The 24,815-nt window shown below is 49.5% G+C and overlaps 1 protein-coding gene across 5 annotated transcripts in view; it reads right to left on the bottom strand.

Annotated features, from left to right (window-relative positions):
* The window catches only part of LOC125954419 (high affinity cAMP-specific and IBMX-insensitive 3',5'-cyclic phosphodiesterase 8), a 121,859-nt gene that overhangs the window by 96,734 nt on the left and 310 nt on the right, over positions 1-24,815 (bottom strand). The window contains exon 1 of one of the 5 annotated variants that reach the window (XM_049684745.1): positions 21,984-22,396. The exons of the other annotated variants lie outside the window; for them this stretch is intronic. The gene's annotated coding sequence lies outside the window, so the exon portion shown is untranslated. Of the gene's footprint in view, positions 1-21,983; positions 22,397-24,815 lie in introns of those variants that run through there. 5 annotated transcript variants of the gene reach the window in all.

The raw sequence follows: 24,815 nt of genomic DNA, 5'->3' as shown, positions 1-24,815 counted from the left end.
GGACGGAGAAGGTTAGCGAACACCTTCAGCACAGGAGTCAATTCCAGCGCGCGTTCAACTTCCGCCTCATTTGCTAGTCAGGTAGATCGCGCGTCGCGTGAAAAGCTGTCCAAATTATGCAACTTTCCGGAAAGGAAGCAACGGGTCCACCAAGCATGGGATCCCAAGGTGTGTCGGAACGCGATTCGCGCGAATCCCCGGCCATTTCCCGGCCACGCGCCACATCGATGTGATCGATGTATTAAAGTCACTGATTGGGAGCGAGCCAAAAAGGCTTAAAGAGCCGCAAGTCGCGGGTTCCAATCACGAACCCAACGGTGTCAAGCTAGGGGGGGCATCTTCGTTTGACTTTCTGGCATGGCGGCTCATTAATCCGAGTCTAACAGCGGGACCGAAACCACTTTATTGAAATTTCATTTCGAAACGCCACGTTCAAATATTGGTTGGTTTTGTTTGTGGAACTTTCAGGCTTCGTAGCTAATTGCTTGCCCCAACCCCACCAACCCCGGTGAGAAAAGGGTAAGCATCCAATCTTCATAAAGACTGGGAATTGATCTGCATTGCCCCCTCCTCTAGGGGCAACCGTCGGGGTCGCGGAAAGGCGCGAGAAAGTTTTCCAATATTGAAACCCATTACTGCCTCCGGCTCTCCGACCGATGTTTTGTGCTGTGTCTGTGTGTGTGGACGGTGCGTCTAAAAAAGAGAACGACAAAGGCCATCACAGATGCTTGTGGCATACCGAGTGTGATTCGTTTGGGGCATTGTAGACAAAATCTTTACACGCGACGATAGGTCACGATGGGTCCTTTGAGTCTGTTCTAGGGTGAAAGATTCAATTGGCCAAGCAATTTGATTTGCTTACCACTACGAGCTCAGTGGTCGTTGATTGGTTATTTAGACGACATGAATTACAAAACTCAATTAAAACTGCTGCTGCCCTTACGTTTGGGACGAACTCCCTGAAGATTTTCGGAGCATAACACTCGAGGGAAGTGAAATTATGGAGAAAGTTCTGCAAATTGGATCTCACGCCCCTTTTTGGGAAGGTCGGAACTAGCAGGATTTAATAAACAGATATATTGATGTTAGTGAGACCATATGGGTTGGAATGGTTATAATTCAGCTAACTTCGTAAGTAATTCAATCAGCTTGCATAATTGGATTGATCCATCAACAAGTGTTCCGTAGATGCGCGAAAGCCAACTACATACCATAACAGATGATTTGCCAACTTGCAGTTTGTCTGAAAACAAGAAAAAACGACGAAATGTCCTTCCAAGTATGCCTCATTTATTACCACCAATAAAAGCAATACGGAAGTTCCAAAGTATCCTTTCTTAAGGCCTACTATGAAGAAATACCATTACCAATCTCCACAAAACTTTCGCGCTTGTACGGGAACCGCAAGCTCAGAGAATGTCGTCAAAATACGATTGACCTGATTCCGGTGAACCATATAATTGGAGCTATTATTTCCGGCGTTCCATTAGGAAGTAATAGCACCAAAATGGGGTGCAAATACACCCATAAACCCTCTAATTGAGGGTGAAATTGAAACCGAATTCCCCTCCCGAAAACACCAAACACCGTGCAATGAACCGACCGCGTTGGCACTTTGGTGCAAAACTCCGAAGAAACAAACATTCCAGACACATGTCCTGAACATCAACTCGGTACCGTTTGCTTCACAGCCGGACACCGGCAACCGGTGAGCCGGAAGCAATGGAAGGAAATTTAATTTCATCAGTCCAGCGACCGGATTTCCCGCAAAGAGTAGGAACCAACCGAACTGGACACTGGCCATTCTCGGATGTTACTGGACGCTCTGCGAGCGCCATCATTTCGATACTGAGGGGGTTCACTGTGCTATTTTTGAACCCCCTTCCCCTTGCAATAGGCGTACAAAGTGGCAGTGCATTATGCGATCCAGAGTGTCCACACACACACCTTTCGGTCAAAGTTGGTGTTGCTTGGTGCATCGATTCGGCAGTTGGCGTTCCGGTGAAGCAATGGAATCATCTGCAATGGAATCGAGTGCGATAGCATCGATGCCGATGTGGACACCATTCGACGAAATCATTTTGTTTTCCGAACGCTTGGCGCTTGGAATGGAGTGCATTGATGCTGTTTAGCATTTTGGGACAGGAAATTAAATTTTCATCCAACCATTGGCAACGGTAGCATCGGCAGGGTAGCTATTCTGGAGTTAGATTAGAGTTGGTACGGCCTCTGCATCCTCCGGTCTTTTCAGATATTGGTACAGGAATATACTAGGAAATAGGTTCGTAAACTATTCTCTCAATCAACGTACAGTAAAGTTTTAGATATTGAGTGGTGAACAGATGACATAAAAGCAAATGATTAGAACGAACGCATGCAACGCATGCGACCATCAAATTATGAAAACTATCAGTGAAATCAATGAAAACCAAATCAATAACATCCAATTAGTCCCTCTCCCTCGTTCGTTTGCAGCAGTCCTAATGATACGAACATGCTAGTAGCGTGGAATAATTAAAGAAACACGATACGATTGTCGCTAATTGATAGTGCCGCGTTCCTCTCCGTCTCTCCCTCGAAAGTGTGTCCCCATTAGTGCCGAGAATCCTTTGATGAACAGCCCGCCGACATGTTCGCCCATCCGGAACGGCTCATTATTTAGATGCTCCAGTGACGGCGTGCAACATATCGGCATAGCATAATCCCCATCAGCAAGGCTCCGATGACAACAAACGGCTCCCGGGTGCTGACAGTGTACGCACCAGAAGCAGAACTCTCGGATGGCATTGTGGATGGTTAATTAAATTCTTTGGTTTCTTACTGATGATTCCGTGCTGTACGGTACTATTGTTGGTGTGGTGTGCAGAATGCAGACTTGCACGACTGGCATCATGTACTGCACTTTGATGGGCTCATTACGCTCGACATGAGCACTTCGACAAAGCAGCTGTAAGCTAAAGGTTCTCGTTGATAATGACTTCTTTGTGCTTCTTGTTCTACGATTCCCGGGGGGAAACAGCTCATCGCTGTTCCACTTAAAAGCGCTTGCGTTGGTGTTGCAATAATATTCAAATACTCATAAAAACGGCGGACAACTCCCCGTTGTCCGTTGAACAGTTGTGAAAGTTGAACAAATAACATCCCAATCGATGCTTATTAGGTGCGCCCCTCACGTAGCGAGTTTATTTCGCTGGATCAACAGCACGATTTGTCACCCGAAATTGACCGAACACGAAAAAAAAAAAAAAAACAACTGACTCTGGCTGCCTGCCAGCCAGCCTGCCAGGGTCAAGCGAAGCGGAGTGGTTATACCAATAATCGAAGGCTAAGAGCGACCGTCTCGCGATGTTCCCGATGCACGTTTATCGTGTCCCTTCTTCCCAGGAAGACCAGATGCCAAACATCGCATCGCCAACACCGAAAGCACAAAGGGACGATCAATCTTGAAGTCTCCCCCGCAGCTGTTGCGCATCGTCGACCGCTATGTCTCCAACAGAGCATGAGGGCCTGTGGTAAGCCAGACCACTTGCCCTTTTGCCAGCCACTTCGGAGAAGAAACCGAACCAAACACACACACACACGAGACTGGAGAGGAAAGAGGAAGAGAGAGAGGGTTTGCATACGGAATGAGACACGTGGAGAGAGGGTGCTGAGAGGTCATCGCGTGGGCAGACAGACCCGGTTTCCCGGTGACGAGACAAATTGACATTCCCATTTGGCACCCCTTTTTCCCGAAATGGCTACGTTCAAGATGGCTGGTGTTCGGTTACACATGCCGGCAGTGAGTGTGTATGTGTGTGTGTGTGTGTGTGCATGTGTGTGGATGCCATCAGATAGGAGTCCATTGGCCCGGAAAAGTGCCCGATCAGGACAGTCTCCAATTTTCCGATCGTCTTAGCCTTCGTCAAGATGCTCCCGTCCGTGTGCTCTCCTGTTCGAAGTTTACCAATCCAAGAAAGAAAACTGTCATCGAAGGCGGCGGTGACCAACCGTGATGGCGTTTATTTAGGGAAGAGAATTCTGGGGAAGTTGACGGTAGTGCCCACAACACCTACGGACTTCGTACGTACTTCCGGAACCAGGAACACCAGGAAGCTGGAGTGAAGTGTTTTGTTACCGTACACTTCATTACACGGGACTCCACGGGTAAGGATAGCATACGACGACGACGATGACGACGACGACGATGACGACGACGACGATGACGACGACGACGACGACCAACACCAGCCATGACCATAAACTCAATCAACGCCAGAAAAGGGGGATGATGGGCAACTGTGGGAATGTGGTTTTCTCCCCCGGGGACGTTCCTCAGACGCCGTAGTTCCGTAGACACAACAACACTGGGAGAAAGACGGTTTTAGACAAAACAATGTCCGGCCAGGGAGAAGGATATGTTGTACACCCGGAAACCCATCCTTTGATGGACAGCTCGCCTCAAGTCCGAACCAGACGATGACACGTATCTGACACGACACCCATCAACACCGCCATATCATCCTCATAGTGAGTGGTGAGTCTTAGCTTCGCCCGGACAATCTTTGTTGGAGGAAATTATAATCTTCACGGTGGCATTCGAAGGAAGCTCATTATTTACGCTTTAAAGCACACGTGAACAGTCAATATCCGTATCGGTTAATCTAGCTTACAACGATTGACCTGACTGTTTGGCGGATAATCGGCGTCATTCCGGTGGCGGGGGGAACATCGCGTGGGGCGTAATCCAGGAACTATCCCTCCAGTCAATCGTACCAGTCACGCCATGCATGGTGGCGTGGATGTGAATGATTTACTGTCCATCTCCAACGGATGGCCTCTGATGTTTGGCTTCCCGGAAACCACAGATAGTGCCACAGGAAACGCACCTCATTTCCAACGTGTGTGTGTGTGTGTGTGTGCCCGCGTTCGGTTATGGTGGAAATGACAAACGGAAAAGCGCGTAACTCGACCGACATTAGCAACCGCCGGAACATGAATGAGGTGTGGATAATGTGTGCGTGATGCCTGACGCCTCGGCTGACTCTTTTGGTGATTAATGTGTTTGGCGGGGTGTCAATCTTGATTAATTTACACATTTGCACGTCGCCCCAGGTTGATGTGGGTTTTCGGCTCTTATCGACTGCACCTACCGGGCCCGGTGGAGGATACAAAAAACACACGCTGCACGCTGGATGCACTTCCCGCGCAGGATTTTAATTAAATGTATGTTTAATGAGTATTGCTACATTGTTACCCCGAGCAGCCCGAGAGCCCGGATCCGATGATCGAGCGAAGATTATCATTCCCACTGTGCAACAATGTCTGTGGCACTGTAATACAACAAGCAAATATTTACATCCCCCTATTACCCAAGAAAACATTCCATTTTTCCAAGATGACATTAGCTATTAATTGTGCAGCCAGTGTTTACTTCTAGGCGAACTGGAAATGGCCCCAGGAACCGTAACGAGCACACTTGCGCTGGCCATTTTGAATCCGACCCGCCGCCGCCGCCACCGTATCTTGGCTCGCTGGCAGCTTCGCTCAATCATCCAGTTCCCAGACTACTTAGATGGAAAACTCGTGCGTCCTGCTCCCTCTCCGGACCACCCGGGAAAGGTTCTTCGGTTGTTTACAGCAACACAAGGTGCCCCGGCAACACTGTATGCAAAAGACGACCACCCCCGGCAACAAATGGGCGCCCGGAGATGGAGAACGGTTCACCAATTTCATTATGAGTTGTTTATGCTGTCACCAGCTTTGGTTTCTGGCGTTTTCGCGAGGTCGCATCAAGGTCACGCACACACTCCTTAAAACTGCGGCCAAATTGTGTTAAGTCACTTTCGATTAGCTACATCGCGAAGGTCGGCCGCCTGTTGTTGGTCGTTTGCGGCGAGGTAAGACACATTCGCTTAAGTGTTCCAGCTAAATGTCGTGGCGCCAGCAAAACGTCGTTATTCCGCTGTCGCTGATGTTGAGGGAATCGATTTTCCAACCCACCCACCCTCCTGGTGTGGCTCATCAAACAAGCCGGACCGGTGCTTCGCGCTCCTCTGTAGAAATTGTGGGCGAAATATTTCATTTCTCTCATTAAGACGATTGCGAAACAAATAGAGAGAAAAGCAAAACGGTAAAAGCCGGGGGTTAATAGGCTCATCTTTCAATGGTTCCTTTATCGTTTTGCATCTCGACCATTCCTTCGGCCAGAGCCGAGCCGAGCCGGCTTAAAGCGATGAGTATTGTCTTTAAACACTCTTCTCGAGCCGGATACCGAGACACCGTCTGAGGCTGTACTGAGCTCCACCGGTTACGTGTCAATTTGCAAGTGCGGCTCATGGGAAAGCCATCGTCTTGTCTGTTGCTGTTGCTACGTCCTCGTGGACGCTGGAAGAAAAAGGCTGGATTTTAATTTAAAAACTTTCCTCATTTCGATTTGATGCCGCAGTCGCGTCTATTGTGAAGGTCTTGAAGCCTGAAACGAAACTTGATACAGGCCGGTTTGACGTCCTGTATCGGGAGGCCGCTGCTGCTGCTGCTGCGACGATTCATTCCCATAAACTTCCATTTCATACGTACACAACGATTGTCTTTAAATAAATGTTAATTTTAAACGAAACTTGTTAAAATGGCGCTCCTCACGCACACGCACGCACATTGGTGACTGGTTGCGAGGAGATCTAGTAGCCCAAGCCCCTTCAAGCGAAGGCTACTTTAATGCCGGTGGTCGTATTCGTAATCCGCCTTGACCCAATTACTAATCAACACGAACCGACGAGGCGACCCTCCGTCGTTTGTTTCACTTAGCTAAATGTGAGGAAAGAGAAATAAACGGAAATACTCCCCCGGTCTACAACGGAAGACCGTCATTCCTCTTCGAACGCGAGACGATATCGCCGTAGGGACCGGACTGACTAACGATGGCGGGTACTGGAAGTGAAAAACGGTTCGCGGAAGCGCGTCTTCCGTTCGCACAAAATATCCTGGTCACTCGGGGCCGGACTCTCGGGTAATTTATTCAAATTATAATCCCCATATTCTTGGCCGTATCTTCAAGGCCCTCCCGCTCGACTGTACCGGGTTTACAGCGCACCGTGTTCGATATCGTGTCGGATCGGGTCTGGTCGCATTATCCGAAAAAAAATGACGATTTCATTTGAATTTATATTATTTTATGATTTCCCCCTCCGTTATGCTGCCACCCTCCCTTCGTTGGTTGACGTCTTTGTTAGCGGCAGCATCATGCCACCGACGGTACAGCCAACCAAATTATGCATGCTATGGACGTACGTTGACATTGAAATGTTGAGCTTAAAAAATATCGATAAAAATATTGGTTTTAAGGCCTCCGATATTGGTCGACGTGGGCATCGATGTGCAAACACTAATTGAAAGTCTCGCGGGCCCGTACCGTGACCTCGAAGACATTGCGCCAATTCCCGTCCGGCCACCGTGTTTCGCACTGGCGACAGCTGACGCGAATTTTAATCACAACAATACAAACAGAGTTGCTTCGTAGGTTTGATTACCGATTCATCGATCCACAGTTTGATATTCATTTGTTTGGGGTTTTATATTTGTTTTTAAACCATTCGTTTACGAAATTAATTCTTCGAGGTTTGAACTTCCCAAACTATAATTTTCTCTTCATTACACGCCCTGCAACATTGATAGCTTCATCGTAGTCTTCAAACAACACGCCTACGACGCCCACATCGTTTAGTGGCGAGGATAACAACAAGATACCGAAGCTGTCATTACTGCTACCAAGTACCACCGGCTACCAAAATCCAGTCCGTCCGGTCCGGTCGCCTCGGACACGCTTTATGGTGGCCTGTTTATGAGCGAACCTGGTCACGGACCTGTTCCCAAGTGATCCAGTGGTCGCTGGAACAATCTGGAAAACACATTTCCATCCATCCATTTCCCGGTCGGACCGGCCGACATCTTAAATTCAAAATGACCATAATTGAAATGGATTCAACCGCCACGAGTAATGGCCACGGCAGCGGCACGAGCCACAGAAAAGCGTCACGCCATCGCCACGTTTTCGTGAGCATATTTCCATGTTTTCCAATCAATTTTCCATTAATGCAATGACATCAGACCACCGGACCTCGAAATTACCCTCCGGGTACCACCTCCGGACAGCAACAGGAGATGCTGTTTTTCCGAAAAACCGGAACCACACACCCCGGCGCATACCATAAAAGCGACGTGCGAATGGTTGATGCTCCGTTGCATCGTTTTATGAACCGACGCAGCAGGCGACTCCATTTTCGTTGCCAATTGTTTTATGAGGTTCTCCCCTCCACCCCGTCGTATTTTACACAACCCAACCATCATGCTGATCTACTCTATTGTTGCCCAACGCAACCCAACGCTGGCCATATTTTATGCAAACGTCAATCTGGAAAGCTCTCAGCGATGGTAACGCTAGGCAACGGCCGCATGTGTTGCTACGTAATGTTAGCGCGGCTGCAGAATGGCTTCACTGATTTGACACCTTCCTGTTGTGTTGCCATCTGGGGAACAATGAATACCAACGACCCACTCCCTACCCCCTCTGGCCACCATCTAAATAGCGGGGCTCGCACGCGCGCCCAGAACAGGACCGAAACAAGGAGCGAGCGAGAGTGAGAGCGAGATAAAAGATATCATTATTTTAAACGATTTTACCGCCTCGAGAGGAAAATGCACTCTATTTTGATGCTCCCACTGGCCCCATTCACCCTCCGCTCCCCTTTTCGGGTGGTAGCAATGTGCCTGTCCCCAGTGCCTCGGTGTGCTGGTGAGCTTTTGTGTCGAAGTTGGGTTTTGATGTTAAGTGCAGAGAAGTGCGCGAAGGCTTCTACATATATCCTGGCGTTCCCTGCCCTGTATTGTGTTCGCTTCAGAGAGAAAGAAAAGCAGAGGAGAGGAACTGCTTGCCATCTAGCCTGGCTTATGGTTTACCGTCGTACGTTTGTTCGAAATTTTCGGAGGGACTTGATGCACTTTAAGATACATTAAGCTTTCCACAACGATTGCTTTATTAAACGGACGGTGTTTCACAAGAAGTACGGCTAATTCAATCGCAAGAACAATTGACTCTTTCAATCCAAACACACACATACACATACACAAACTGCAGCCATTGACGTAGGAAAAGGAACAGAGTGGTCCATCGAAAGTGCTTGTTACTAAAGCATACACACACACACGCACTGGACCAAACAAACAAAAAAAAACAACTCGCCAGCCAGCCGCCTGAGGAGAAAGTTTATTTTCATTTCATTTCTCCACTCACAGGAACACAGAGACGGCTGACGCTGCCAGCCAGCTGTTGATTCCGTGGTGTACCCGGGGCAAACTTTTCCTCGTTTCGCGCTCCCGTACTACTCCGATCCGGACGAGTGGCTTGAGTTTCCCGGGCCGGAACTTTGCAAGCCGGCTTAGTTTTCCTTTCGCGCGAGCGTGACGGAGCGAGGAGAGGAGAGGGGGGGCGGCGGTCAACTGCTTCACAGCTGAACTGACCACACGGTTGGCTAAAGTCAATCTTTGACATTTACCCTCCTCGGGGCCGGAAGTGAGGAGTAAGTTTTCTATCAAGTCTTGGACCACTTTTGTGTCGGTGGATCTACTTGTTGGCTCACTTAACTAGCAGCTCAAACCTCCAATCATCGATTCAAAACGGCACACACACATGTGACGCACCATTTAATGTGCTTGCGTACTTTCGGACTTACAGAATATACTGACCACAAGAGTTGGTATAGGGTACCTTGCAAGACAATCCCATTTGTCTGGTTAAGTTGTAATCAACTTAAATGGCTCGCGGACCACAAGTGGTCTCGCAACTAATTCACACAGACATACACTCTCGCAGACACTAGCAGTCGTTCTAGTTAACGAATTGTCGTCGATATCACGTTCCACGGAGGGTAAACGAGGTCCAATAATTAAACTTCATGCACATGACATCCCGCCAACGGTTGGATTGCTTCGCTTGGAAGTTGTCCTGCTTGGATTAAAATGCGCCCCAACGAAATCGCAGGTTCCACCTGCCTGGTAGCGACCGAACCGGGGAGGGCGGCAGAAGAAGAAAGCAATCAAATTGAACGTAACCATTTGACCGACAATTCAATCTTGCTACTCCAAGTGCGTCACGAGGTCGTCCCTCTCCGTCCACTCCTTCGTTTGTGTCACGTTGGGCTGGTACCGGTGCTCACCAACTTTCAATCGCCTTTTGTGCTCGTTGGTCGCTGGTCACCAAACCAACGCCAACTAGTCTTCTCGGTGACCATACCATACCTCCCACCCCAGTCAATGGTAGCAAAAATTAATTTTCCTCCCACCGAGATGCCTGCCCTGGAGTCCTCGGAAAGGTTTTCTCTGTCTGTCCGTGAGCGTGTGTGTGCTCGTGGTAATCCATTATCGAAAGCCAAGCACCGGAGCCACCGGATCCACGAGGCAGGGATGTGCTCGCGAGCTACTGCACAATAAGATGCTCCTGGTGTGCACACTATCACCGACCATCGGCCGAGTTGCTCCGCTTCCTGCATGGACTCGGTTGGAGAAGGCGTCGTCTGGCATCGAGATGAAAGCTTGGTTTCATCTTCCCCGCCAGGAGGTACTCAGGTGTCCAGTGGAACCAACAGCATCCCCTGACCATGGCCAACATAAAAAACGCAAACTTACGCCACCGGAAATCACCACCGGGCTCGGCGATTTGTGGCACAAATTGAAAGCATATGTCAGACCATTCCGAGCGCCGGATCACCGGTACCGGAAATACGCTGCTTGGCTAAATTGCAGACCTGACGGCCAGCTGCAGATTGGTCCCGGTTCGTTGCGTTGCGCTCGAGGCCTTGCCAATCAGGAAATAATCAGGTGATTTACGCCCATTACTGGGGGCGAGGCCGAGCGAGATCGAGTGGAGGAGATGAGAAAACCTATCAGCCATGGGCCTCCACCGCAGATTAAGGAAGGAACAATTCGTTTGGTTAGATTATGATGTAAAGTTTCGTGCGTGTACCCGTGTGTGTGTGTGTGTAGACATAGCTGGCGTAGCACATCGAGTAACCCGTTTTATCGGTTATGATAAGGGCCACTACACTAGCTCCTAGTGTCTATTGTCTGTATTGTGTTTGGGATTTTACGCATGTTAGCGCAGGAAGCATTATAGTGTGGCTAGAGCTGGTGCTTAGGGTTGTTGAGAAGGTTTTTACTGCTGAAACTGAAAATGTGCTTCAGCTTTGACAACGAAATGTTGTTTTACGTATAGCACATTCGTTGATTCGTAAATTGGGATATAACATTAGAAATAACAAGAATAGAATATAATTTCAAGGTACCAGTACACGAAAGCAACTTTAACTTGTAGTAAACTGTCGTTTTGAGTCCAGAAAATTACAATTAAGTGATCATCGAAAGTAAAATGGCAGCATAACGGATGAAAAAAACCATCACGAGTTTCACTGAAAGTTTTCCCAATTTAAAGTATTTAAAGAAGCATCATACTTTAGAACTGCTGTGTAGCATTCATTTCACTCCTAATGCTGTGCTCACAGCTCATAAAGCATGCTCATGATCATAAATCGCAGCATTAGAATGTGTTGATGGAGAGTTCGCAGTTTCCGCCGAGAAATGCATCAAGCGATTCCCAGTTCCCAGCAGCACACATACACCACACGCTATGTTTAAACGCAAAATGGTATGCGAAATGGACTCGATTTTAATCTTTCGCTCTCTAACTCCCTCTCTCTCGTTGCCGTTTGGTATACGTTTCCACTTTCCATCGAGCATCTTAATCGCAATCCGGGCGCAGATAACAAAATAGAATTGCGTCAACGAGACAAGCCAGCTTGATGCGTGGTACAGCTTGGCTGTGCTACAGTAAATCCGACCATGTGGTGCCTCTCTCGTTCGCTCACTCACTCACTCGCGGCACGATTATCGCGATCCAAAATCACGGTCAAGGAAGGAACGTACCGGCTACTACGACCGTACGGATTGACGTCATTGTTTGCGAGACGTTTGCGAGGGTTCTGCTAGACGGTGCCATTGCTGCTGCTGCTGCTGCTGCCGTTAATCTTGTGCCGAAAAGAGGCGGCCTGAGACGCGCTACGGACTGGTGGCCGATGGCGACGAGACGCGCTAACAAGCCGCCACCGCGCTCGAGTGAGATGAAGCGTCCAGAAACCAATTCCAGACAACGTGGTCTTCGTGGTGCTGCGTGGTGTTGGTTAAGGGCCTGACCAGACCAGCCAAAAGCTGTGAGGAAAACAAATGCTTCCGGTAGCCGGTAGCAGAAGCATTAAACATCGCCGTTCGTTTTTTGCACCGCACACTAGATAGTATGCGAAGTTATGCGAAGTGGTGCAACCTCCAACAAGCTGAAGAGCAGTAACCAGGATGACGTCTGACGACCTTCACGAAACAAAATATGTATCACGATCCGTCCGTTTCTCGTTCGCGAATGTGTAATCATCTCACCTCTGGTAAATGAAGCGCAAAATCGTCGTCTGTCTCCATCCGTTTTGCTAATTAGTCAACTGTCAACCAGGAACTACAACAGTGACTCTCTGCCCCAGATCCTGGGACTGCGGTTTGGGACCGAACGCCAATCATCGCACGCGCTCGATGACGCAAAGCTTCTCGTGGCCTAGACCGCGTACGCATCTTGCTGTCACTCGAGCGCGAACTTGCGTTGATTGTTCTTCGAACGACCACCGAGAGCTCTAGACTGGGGTGCCCATTTATCATCCCCCCCCCCCCCCCCCCCCTACCCGTGTCCCGGCTCACGACCGAAAACCCCGTTCTTGCCGGACTTGCTAATGACGCGGCACCGTTTAGCACCGTTTCGTGCCGGGTTGGGACGCACCGGTGTACCAGGCTCAGGTGGCTCGAAAGTCGAAAGTCCACAACGACAGCAACAAGTTGAATCGAATGATCCGGATTGTATCTCGCCACTCACGATGTCTAGGTACGCGGCATTGCAATGTTGTGAGCATAATCAAAAGGGAACATAGAACATTCAAGACCCAAAGAGTGATTCCTGGTCTAAAAAGGATCGTCTCACATGTCGTAAGGATTTCAGAAGGAGTACTTTTTCTAAGTCGATACTATATCATCCAGCCGCTCCGGCTGTCTTCTCGAGAATCCGATCCATGTTGTCCAGACAGCAGATTGCACCGAGCCCCCGGGAAAATCTCAAGTAACCTCTGCCAGTGACCTGTCCTCAGGATGCACCTTGAATACGTAATGTCGTTCGGCTTAGCATCCATCTCGCTCACGAACCGGTGGCATTAAAGCTGAGCCAAATATGGAAAACGTGTTCCACACTTGCTCGATGGGAAGCGATGGATCTACGAAAGGATTTAGCGAGAAATATATGGCTCAACTGTCTGAACCTGATGTACATAGGGGAAGAGATACTGTGTATGTGTGTGAGAGACCCTTACTAGCGTTCAATCGTGCTAGGAAAAGGACGCAGGGGCACAGGGCAGAATGCTTTATGAGTTCATTAGCAGCGCGCGAAACGTGAACAGACGAACAGAGAGACATCACACCAGGCAGGTGGGCTGGACACACTGAGAGCAAATTAAATGATTTATGGCATAATGCCACCGAAGGCTTCTAATTGGCAGTAAATACGCCTCACGTGACAGACATTTCCATTTTCCCTTGCGTGCGGTCCTTGCAAGTGTGGAACGATGTTCGAACGATTCCGAGAGTGAATGGATCTGCTTATTGCTCATTGAAGAGCTTCCTTTTCAATTATAGCGCGACAGAAGCGAACTCATCAATGGCGTTCCATTTTAAGAGCGACTTGATGTGCCTGATTGCTATTTCTCAAAAAAAAAAACACACACACACAGCTCGTCAGCGCTTAAGGCGACATCGTTCGATCGATTGACTGTCCACCGCACGGCGGCAAACCATCAATTCAACGTTCAATTATCCGCAGCACACAGTGGAACCAGCGATCGAGGAGGAAAAATTGTGGAAAGGCATCAATACCCTAGACCCCAGCCCCTCAGACATCGCAAATCGATCAATCGACGAACAGGAATCGTCGTCGTCGTCGTCGTCGCCGTCGTTGTGGCAGTCGTCAGGAGGCTGGAAAGTGGAATCGAAACGAAATGTAATCTAAAATTAAATCCACCTCAGCTGGCGATGCTGCTGTTTGGATCACCGGATCTGCCTCTTGTTACGATGCTTTTCACGAGGGGGGTAACGTGAGCCTTAAAGCCGAATCTAACATGAACCTGCCGGGCAAATGATGTACATGGCCCATTCCCTTTCGGTGCGGCTGCTTGCGGCAACTCATGGCCACTAGCGACTCGTCGACAAATTCGGTCGAAGCCACGTGTAGTTAGGCTTTCCGTGCACATTGCACGATTGAGGATAACACGGTGCCAGTACGCAGGATATCGGGAGATAATGGAGCTGTTAAAGAGGAACCATAATGGAGTTTTGTTATACCGCGACGTGCGTGGATCGTGCGTCGTTGTGCGGTTGGTTGTGTGGAATTGAATTTGGGTGTGGCAAATGGAGCACCGGGAACCGAGAGCGAAAAAGCGAAATTCAATTTTGCCAGCGGCGTGAAAGTGGTCGCTAAAAGAGAACATTAAAAATAGCAGAATGGGAGCATCAAATGGACGCCTCAAACAGCTCATGTTACGGACACGGACACATGCCGGTGCCATTCATGCCACACGACGCTGCCATGCTGCTGCTGCTGCTGCTGCTGTTGTTGCTTTCAATTATTCTGTACACATTCCCTAACCTGGCGCGAATCCGGGGATTTGGCGTGCAGCTTTGGTGAGATTGATTGTTGAAGGGCTTGTGCCTGGCAGCAACACGTGGCTGGAGCATAAAATTAAGGTGTACTAGAGCTAACAAGCACCCCTTTTTCCATGCAAAGCCACGTGCCCGGTCCGTTCTGTGCTGCGAGGCTGTGATTCGGTGAAAAACGAGCAAACGACCGACATTCGCCGAGAGAAGGATGCCTTTTCAGTGCAACACGAGTGGAACGGTACATTGATAGGGGCGCTACGAGGAATACGGAGAGGGCCAATAGGATCGGTAAACGGAATCAGCACCAACAAAAGACGGTGTTCCAGGTAACGGGAATAGCATGATTAGAAGCATTTGCGATGGAACTCGGATAAACTAGACCCTATTTCAATAGTTAACGGCATCGGAAGGGCGTTCTTATCGTTTTTCTTTTTTATGGAATGCCGGATGCTCCAAAATTCGTTTCCAAGAGTCTGTGACTGCGCTTGAAGTCTACCGAGCATTTGCTACGTGGAGCTCCCCACAACTGGATCAAGCTGGAAGAAGGGGAGACCAAAAAGTAAAACAATAACTATTCATCACGACACCACAGTGTGAATGTCTGTGTGTGTCTCGGATCGATAAGATCGAACGCCTCTTGCCGAATGGTCAAATGGTCCGCCGTCGGACGTAGGAATGTAGATTAATGGGGCACTTTGCCTATGTATGATTCGTAACATAGCTCCCCCTCTCTTCGTCTCCTTTACATCCCCTCGCATGGAGAACAATGTCTCGGATCTTCGTCGGTTCGGACGGAACGACTCTTCTTTGGACGGTAGGTCCATCGTGTCCGAATACTGTTCGTCGGCACGATACGCCCGCCCCGTCATTTGGTTCTCCCCGTAGGGAATCGAACGAGATCCGGCTGGATCGGGCCCAGTTTTTCGGGGAATTGTACAGCTCAAGCCTCAAGTGGCTAGTGGACTAGACCGGACCGAAGCGCATTGCTCACATGACATGATGATCTATGGAATGTTGGCCGTCGCGTCGTTCCGAATGAACACCATCGACCACGACATTATTTTCCTTTCCTTCAGAAATGAAAAAAAGGACTTTGCTATGGTTGGCTTGGTTTTGAAAAATTTTGCAATTTAGGAGAGCGTTACATCGATCTTGGGTCATCATCTCGTGCTTCATATTGCCTTCTCATGTGCTACATTGCGCTGGTGGTTTCATAGTATGTTGGTATTATGACAAAAAATCATCAAAAAACAAGGAGTAGGAAGACAAAATGGAACCGCTTCAATCATGGGTTACTTGGATGCTAACCCCTGAATGCCGGTAACACAGCCACTGGGCCACACAGACAGACCACACGTTCCTCCTACTTTACGATTGGCGATTATTTGTTTGTCGCACAATAGGAGTAGTAGAAACGACACCCGTCGCCCACCCATCTAATTGTCCCACTGTTTGACAAGTGAGATTGCAAAAGTTGCTGATGAAAGGATGAGGGACTCATCCGGGACATGAGCAATCTCAGTGCCCGGGAGATGTTTGTCTTGCTACCAACGCACTCCGCCCCGTGTGTCTCGGCCAGGGCTAATTAGACATTTCACCGACCACCACTACCAGGGCGAAAGGAAGAAGAGTAACAAAAAGTGTTGGAAATCAACAAAAAAAAAGCAAAAAAAAAAATAACCAACCACCATCCGCCTCCATTGGTGTGGCGCCTCCATCATCGAGGTGAAGCGTCACAGTAGGCACCTCGACAGAAGAGACCAAAGGTAAAAGCCGCAAACGCGAGTGGCGCGTATGCATTGAGTCATGGCCGGTTACGGATTGGCCTACTTTTGTGCTTTCGGTTTTCCACCCCGGTCGCACACTGTCCTCACATGACGTTTGACGTATTGCTTCGGGGGAGGGGAGAGAGAAAGAGTACCGTCATTACGGTCAAGTATTGCCACAATCCCTTGCTGCCAGCAGAAGGTGAGAACGTTATTATTTTTCCTGTTTTCACCTTTGGTGTTCTCTGTTCAGTGTTGTTGTAGAAAAGTTTTCGACCTCACAAGGCCAAGAGGCAATACTACGCAGCGGCGGCTGTGGTAACATCTTCCTAGCACATTTAACTCAGCGATTCAATATCCATAATTATTATGAAATATCAATGAGACCAATTATCAGAGCGTAGAACTCAATGGCCCTTGCAATAAATGAAAATCATATCAATTAGAACCCTTACCGCAGCCCATTCCAAACTTATCTAATCGAGACCAGACACCCCGAGTAAGCTAATATTCCCACGAGAACGATAACGAGAATTGGGGTTGAAAATTTGGGGCAGGGATCCGAAAACGATTCACCCTTAATGACCCCGTAATGCCCAAATAAACAAGTCCAATTAAACAGCAGAACCTCTGGCTCGTGTGAGCCCTACTCTACCCCTAAGAGGATCGTACAAGTTGTTCTCTGGTAGCATTTTGTCAGATTATTAGCTGTCGTGGCGTTGTGGCGCACTCTGTGTCCTCGACTGCCCCCGGGAGGACTGTAAGGATGGCTCATATTGAAGTCGTTTCTCGCAGCTTGCGTGTTTTGCTTCAGTGTTTCATTGCTATCGCTTACCAGCACCTTACCTTCCCTTCGACCCTCGCAGACAGTGATGCAGTGCAGAACCGCTCATTATGGGCCACCGAAGCCCTCGCTCAGACATATGATACACCATGCTCTGGATACGGTATCCTTACCATGCCGTGATTTCACGCGAAGCACTCAGAGGTAGAAACTAAGCGTCGCCCACGCTCGTGAGCCCCGTCCGTGACCTGTGGACGTGCCCTGTTGCTGAAAGCGAATCCTTTTCCATCTCCGAAGAGTCGGTCGGGTCGGATAATGAGGAAAAGCTCACTCGATGAGTTCCGTGAAGTCAAACATACAGAACGTTTCTAAACGATTTTTTTGCTTAGTTTAAGAAGTGTAGAGAAGATGTATTCGATATCGTTTTGATGATAAGTGATTCGATTTTCATATAAATTAGGTTCAATATAAATCAAAAAGGGGAAACTAGAAAGGCTACAAGAAGACGGGAGAGAGAAAGCAACTCCCATTCATTTCCTATCTTCGATTTTTTTATGAATTATTTATTGCTAAAATACCGCAAAGCTACTCAAAATTCATCCGCTTGATATCCAACGGATCCAATAATTCAAACTTTATGAGAGAAATAACCATAACTTAACGAGGAGAAGTAGAACGAGCAATCTATTTACCGGCGATAACATTTAAAGTTCATCAACTGGCCTTTCTGGAGCTATCAGCCCCACCGACGGCCGACATCGTCCGCCATCAACGATTAGTTTAAAGCCCAATTTAAAGTCAACTCAAGCCCCGGCTCCGGACGACACTAACATCTCGGAACAACAACATCAACGGCCATCATCCTCATCATCGTTCATCATCATCGTCGTCGCCGTCGCAGAGCTACGCGACGTTGGCGTTCGTAAATGTCGCAACATTGGTCCCACAAAATGGTCGCTGATTAAACATTCCTGTCGAAAAACCGCAGGTCCCCGGCCATTCCCCTCCCCCTGTGGATTCCTGTGCTCCCTGGGGTTCGTGCGTTTTCTACTTGTCATAATTTTCCGCTCTAAAAATATTCAAACTCAGCCGTAACCCCACACCATGCCACGTTCGGTGTTAGAAGTCCCAAGGTTAGAAGACCCCCCTGCGGCGGCATCGTCGGCATCGTCGGCTGCGGCTTTAACCAGCAGGGACCGTGGTTTTGATTTAGATGGACGATTTTCTCCGCTCGGTGTGTGTGAGTGTGTGGATGGGACGAGGTGAGTACGTGCGTGCTCTCAGGCGGACCTGTTTTGTCATTTCTTCCACTTCCACTTGGCGTGGGGGAAAACTCGGCTAAAGGTGAAGGTTAGACGTTTGATGCCGATGTGCGTCGATTTTTTGCCAAATTTTGTCACTTTCCATTGCGAATCGCTCGCGACAAATTGCATTGTGAAGCGTGTGGAGGAAAACCATGAAGCAAAAAGGCGAGACAACGTCTCGAAACGAGCACCGTAGACTCCCTGTGACGGTCCATTTGCGTGCCCGGGATTTCGAAAATATAGACACCAAGACACGGCACCAGCAGAAACTCTACTCTAAATGCTTCGTTTGAATTCCAACGACCAAAAAGCAGCGTTGAAAAGTAGCGCAGCTCACATTATTCGCCAATAATTGAATCGCAACTCAACCGGCGCTCAACTTGTAATAAGCACCCTACCCTCAATGTGGGGGGGGACTTCAATTGAAGATCCTATTTGGTGGCAACCACGTGCTCCGGCAAACTTCCCCTCATGTACCGTAAAATGTGTGCTTTCAATCGATAAAATCAATTACCACCACCGGCAGCGGCAGTGGCGAAGATAAGTAAAGTGCGTTCGCACATTGGCACCGGTGGTAAGGGGCATCTCGCGTCAGCTCACGATGCTGGCTGCTTCTGCCGCTGGCCAGAAACAGAGCCGCCATGAGACGAGCACGAAACGCGCAATCAAAGCTGCACCACAGATCGGAGTCCTATGCACAGCTGCTGTTGCTGCTGCTGCCGCTGCTGTTTCAATTCGCTGAGTTGTTTTCCACCATTTTGTCCAACATTATTTTCCTTTTGGTTTTTTGCGCTTTTTCTACCACTCACCATGGAGGGTTTAGGGTGGCAGTTGGAAGTTGTTGATCCTTGCGTAATCGATGAAAAACACATTGGAGCACCCCGCCTGGCTTGTTCTTCCGTGAGGATTGATGATCTCTTCTTATTTATTTCTCGTGCACCAGCACTGGCCCGGGCATTGGCAATCAAATCTACATGAAATTTAGGAACAGAGACAGAGAAAGAGAGAGAGAGAGAGAGAGAGGAGCGCACGTGGCGGTACGATAAAACATGCGGCAGGAAAATCAAACAAACAAAATTAAAAATGAATTCCCTTCTGTTCTGCCGCCAGCATCGTTGGTGGGTGTGTGTGTGTTTTTTTTTTTTTTGCACGCCCATTGGACAAACATTGGCCAAAATGGTGTATAAGGGGGCCACAGCGAGCGAACGAACGAGCACCGCGGACTGGCTGAGTTATGCCACGATGATGTATTTATTCCAAAGTATGAAATAGCAACATTGTTAGCAGCAGTAGCAGGTCTCGCAGCTCGCTTAACATGGCTTCCATTCATCCTCTGCTACTCCTACATCTTGGAGAGAGCACAATCAGTAGCCAGTGTGTTGTCCTGGGTGTGTGAACCCTCCGCTACTTCAATACTTGGTGCGAAACGAAGCAACCTAGCCCAATGCGACCAACTCGAGGCACGCTTGGGACACAGCTTGAACCGATTAATCGATGCCGATGGTGGTTCATTCCAATTTCGCTTTCTCTGGTTCTCTGTGTCACATATTTGAAATTCCAGTCTTTCGTCACTCTGCGCACAATGCAAACCTTTGTTGAGGCGCATTTGTTTTTGGCCCGAAGTAATTCTCGAGAAAACATAAATCCCGTTTCGGCCGGAACCTCCCTTCAACCCTTACGCACCATATGGTACCAGATGGCATCTCACCGGCTCGTGTGTGTGTATGAAGAGAACTTGAGCAGTGATTTGTTCGAGTTTGAGAGCTTTGAATCGTACCAAAAGGGACGTATTACACCGCGATGGAACAGTTCGGAGTCATTCACAATCTGCGCCAATTAGCATCAAACAAGCCTTGGAGCCGACCGGGAAAAAGGCTGGGAGACCGTGCGGGTGCCACGTAATCCATCTCCATTCGCTGCTCCTTCCTTCCTTGCTCGTTCGTTCACTGAATCCCAGGCATGATGCCCATTTACGGACGCATTTGAGGTTGATGTCGGTTGTCGGAGTTTGTGTTTGGGTTTGTTTTAGGATATTCTTTTCTACGGTTTCAAAAGAGACCGGAAGTGAGTAGGGTAGCGAGAGGGTGGAGGTTTCGTTTCCACCTTTCGGCGGTTTGGTAGTTGCTTTGTTGCGAAGCGAACAAACCACAACCACTGGAGAACGGTGAGTTTTCTGAATCTGACAAGCTCCTTCACCATCATCAGCCTACGTCCACGAGGCCGACTCACGGTTCGGAACAGACGCCCGCGGGGCATTTCACGAAATACGGGAACCGCTTTTCTGGAAACTCCGAAAATGTTCCAACCGAACAAAGGCCGTGAAAGTGATTCGTGAATGAGATGAGTAAACAATAGAGGTTGGTGTTGGTTGGCACGATGAAGAGAGATTTCGAACGAAACGGTACGGACTGCTACTGACTAGCACTAGGTAGTTCCTGTGAATCTGCCATCCTCGATGCCTACCGAAGGGCCATGCCTAAGGGATAGACGATGGTCATAAACAGGATGTGTTGAATGGAACATCAAAAAGCATCATTATCACAGAGCAGAGACTCGACCTTCAACTACTTGCTACTTGCTGTTTAAGAATAAGAACAGTTTAAGGAGAGCCAGATTCACATCTTGCTTACGGGACTTTTAAAATGTTGTTTAAGCGTTATTACAACCATTACAAACCCTTATCCGCACTTCGTCAAAGAAGGAAAGTCTTTAGTAGGATGCTGATACAATTACGTCCAACGTCACGCTCCAGCAAATTGTGACATTGCTGCAGCCTCGCGTACAGCGCTATGCCTTGTAATTGCAACCTTGAAGGCCTTCGAATACTTTCGTCTACAACCTAACCACCGTTCCAGCGAGCATTGCAAACGATCTTCCTTTTTCGCGTGCGCGCGAGAGAGAGAAAGAAGCGATACACTTACCCTTCTTGGTCTTGGTATTTCGCGACTGGAAACCTCTGACACCGCCTGGCGTCGTCGTCGTCGTCGTCCGTGACAGGTGTCGCCGAGCAATTTTACACCTTTTTGCCGCGCCAGACCGCACTTCTGCCGTTAATGGCACGGTCGGACCTGCTATGATCCGATCCGATCGTGTCACTTTGCTGCATTCTGGGTCACGAATCGCACTGCACCAAAGACAAAGACCATTCCATCACGCACATTCGCACGCACTCACCGCCGCGTGGGGGCCATGTTTGGGGCTACTGGAGCTCAGGGCGCTACACTTGGTGCGATCGTGTGATCGTGCCAGAATGGGATGTTTCTTCACCTTTTTCAACCTCACTGTCACCAACGGTATTTTTTTGGGATCCGCACGTACAATGCATTACATCACACCGAGACGTGTGTGCGCTCAGATCTGACGCACCTTTTGGCTTCCAGCATCCACGGAACGACGACCGCGTGAAGGCTCCTCGGAGCAGGTTGTGGCACACGATGCGTTGCAGTTTACACACACTTCTCGCGTTACCTCGTGCACTACATGCGTGCAACGCGATTGCACCTCTAGGCACGCAAGGTGTGAACGACGGTGAAGGTGATGAAGCTACCGACTGGGCGTTGAATATGCATTTTTATTCTCGAATTTTCCAACTCACTATCGTTAACAATATCGCTCATTAACGGCTAGTGCAACAGCCCTGGCCCCTTGCTCATTTTGAATTCGCAACACACACCAGCGCATGGCAGTGCAGTGTGATTCGGTTCGATCCAAGTAGCCCGGTTGCCGCGAGCAACTTCATCTCGATCTTCCCTACACCGCCAACAACGGCCTGCTGCTGGAGATCGGCAGAAGTTGGCAACAAATTGGGATCCCCGTGAACAAATGGCGTGACTCGACACATTGTCCCTTCTTTGGCGGCTCTTTGCTTGCCAGGCAATCTCGCATTTCGCTTCCAGCCCCTCCCCTCTCGCGATTTAAGCGCCGCTCGGTCATCAGTCGGTCGAAAACGTACGGGCGCGCGCGCGCGCTCGCGCAATATGACACGCGAGCGTCACGGCGCGACCAAGAGTCCGTGGTTGGCACTGACCACCGGTTATCATCAGCGGCGCGGCCAATCAACCGAACAATGTGCAGGCAATGATTTGAATTTATTATTTCTGCCGAGTACCAATGCCAATTCCTCTCCGGGCTCCGGGTGTGGCCTTTTTGATTGGCTCGTTGGCCGTTGGCATTGGCTGTCGTCGTGTTTGCATTGCGATGCCCACCGATGTGTGGCGAAGGTGTACCGTGTTTCCCCGTTTTCTTCCAGCAAATCGGACCTCGTGAGGTGCCTGCGGCCAATGCCGCAACGAGAATCGCTCTAACTGGGATTGATTAGGTGCGATAATGGGTGGTGGACAGCGCCGGCAGTGTAAACAACCCGCGCGCCACCACAAATTGACGACACGTCAACGAGCCACGGGGAGCAGTGTGGAGGTGCGCGAATGGGCTTGGCACACCACCGGTCCCTCCTCCCGGGTGGGATTTTTCGGCGGTGGCAGACAAGTAGGGTGTGAGTGTGTGAGTTGGCACTGGTCTGTGTGTCCAAGCTTCTTATCCAAGTGACACAAACTCCGCGCGGTTGGTAAGCGTTTGGCGCCGAACGCGCGAACTCAATCGTGCGTCACTGATTAGGACGACGACCGGCACCATCAGCTCTTGCCGGTTTACAGTGGCTGTTGCTGCTTGCGGTTTTTTTTCTTCTCCCCGCTGGTTGTGTTTGTAGGTATCGTCGAGTCTACCGCGTGCCGGGGACACACTCTTTGTGTACGGCGACCGAGACGACAGACAGCGATCGAACAGCGATCTTGCAGCCAGTCGTGGACTTTGCTTGGTGTAATCCAATCCAAACAATCCAAACAGACCTTCTCCTTCCCCCCGGGCGAGGCTCGACACTTTGGCCACTCAGACAGGCGCGGCAAACGGTGGCACGCCCGTTACACCAACCACGGTAGACCGACGTGATGTGAATACATGCTGGCGCTGGCGGGATCACATGGTGTCTGGCCGCAGGCACCGCACCGTAGTGTCGCGATAAGATGCGGGGATTCGCGTGCGGCCGCGTCCGAAGATCGAAACTGGCACACTCCACCACCGAGCGTCCATTCGACCGCGATGGCTACCGACGAAGGATTGGGTTTGCCAGCAGCAGCAGCACCCATACGGACACACACGAACACGGTTACTGATGGTTGCTATCAGCACAGCAGTGACGGTGGCAGCCCCAGTCGCAGCCAGCCACAGCCGTTGATGCAAAAATCTATTCTCAGGCACATGGGCGCCACATGCATGCCGCCACATGCACACAGTTACTACAGACCGTCGCGAAAGACGTGAGATAACCGAATGTGCAAGCGAAAGCGCGTGAGCGAGATGGAAAGAGAGATGATACTATGCTTGCCGCTGGCCACGACCAACCGAATACTACTTTGAACATGGAATCAAAACATCGATCCTCATCGATCGAGTACTTCAACAAAGCAAAGCTAGAACAAGGATGATGCAGAACGTCCAGAGCAAAAGAGAAAATGCCAGACAGAGAGAGAGAGGAGAAGTAAAGTAACAGCTGAAAGCCATTCAGGAGTTTTAGACTCAAAAGGTACAAGCCTCCTGTTCTTTCAGACGAACACTCACACTGACAACATGTCGGCGGTGGCTAACAAATCTAGTACCAAGGTAAATACTAGGGGCTGGAACCGTGAGTGTGAGAAAGAACAGGTGGCATCAGGTGGTTCAAGGAGCACGGAACAGAACACGACCTTGGAAAAGGGGGAAGGGCAGTTCCCACCAGATGCCCACCGGTCAATTACTATTCACCGGATCGGGGATCGCATGCACCAGGAGAACGGAAGCGGAAGAGAAGCGTAAAAATAAGTTCAAGGACGGCGACGTGGAGGAGGGAAAACGACTAAAAAGGGGGCCTATTCCTGCGCCCGCGTGTGTCTGTATCTGTTCTTGTTATCCGGTATTGTGTTGTGATCATCGTGTGTGCGAACGCGCGAGAAGATCGATCGCGCCTGGTGTGTCCTCGCCCTCACCCCCTCACCACATCGTTGACCGTTTGTGCGGGTGTGTGAGCAGGTTCGTTTCGGGCTCGTCAAAGATTACCATACCCCCCCTCCCCCGGGGAGTGTAAGGAAGGAAGAAGGCGGGCACTTGTACACACGTACACAACCGCAAGCAAGCACGCAGACCGTGCGCGTCACTGCTGGCCGTCAC

Source organism: Anopheles darlingi, chromosome 3 (genome assembly GCF_943734745.1).
Source record: "Anopheles darlingi chromosome 3, idAnoDarlMG_H_01, whole genome shotgun sequence".
NCBI classification, from domain to species: Eukaryota; Metazoa; Arthropoda; class Insecta; order Diptera; family Culicidae; genus Anopheles; species Anopheles darlingi.
This window is presented reverse-complemented; position numbering and strand designations above follow the sequence as displayed.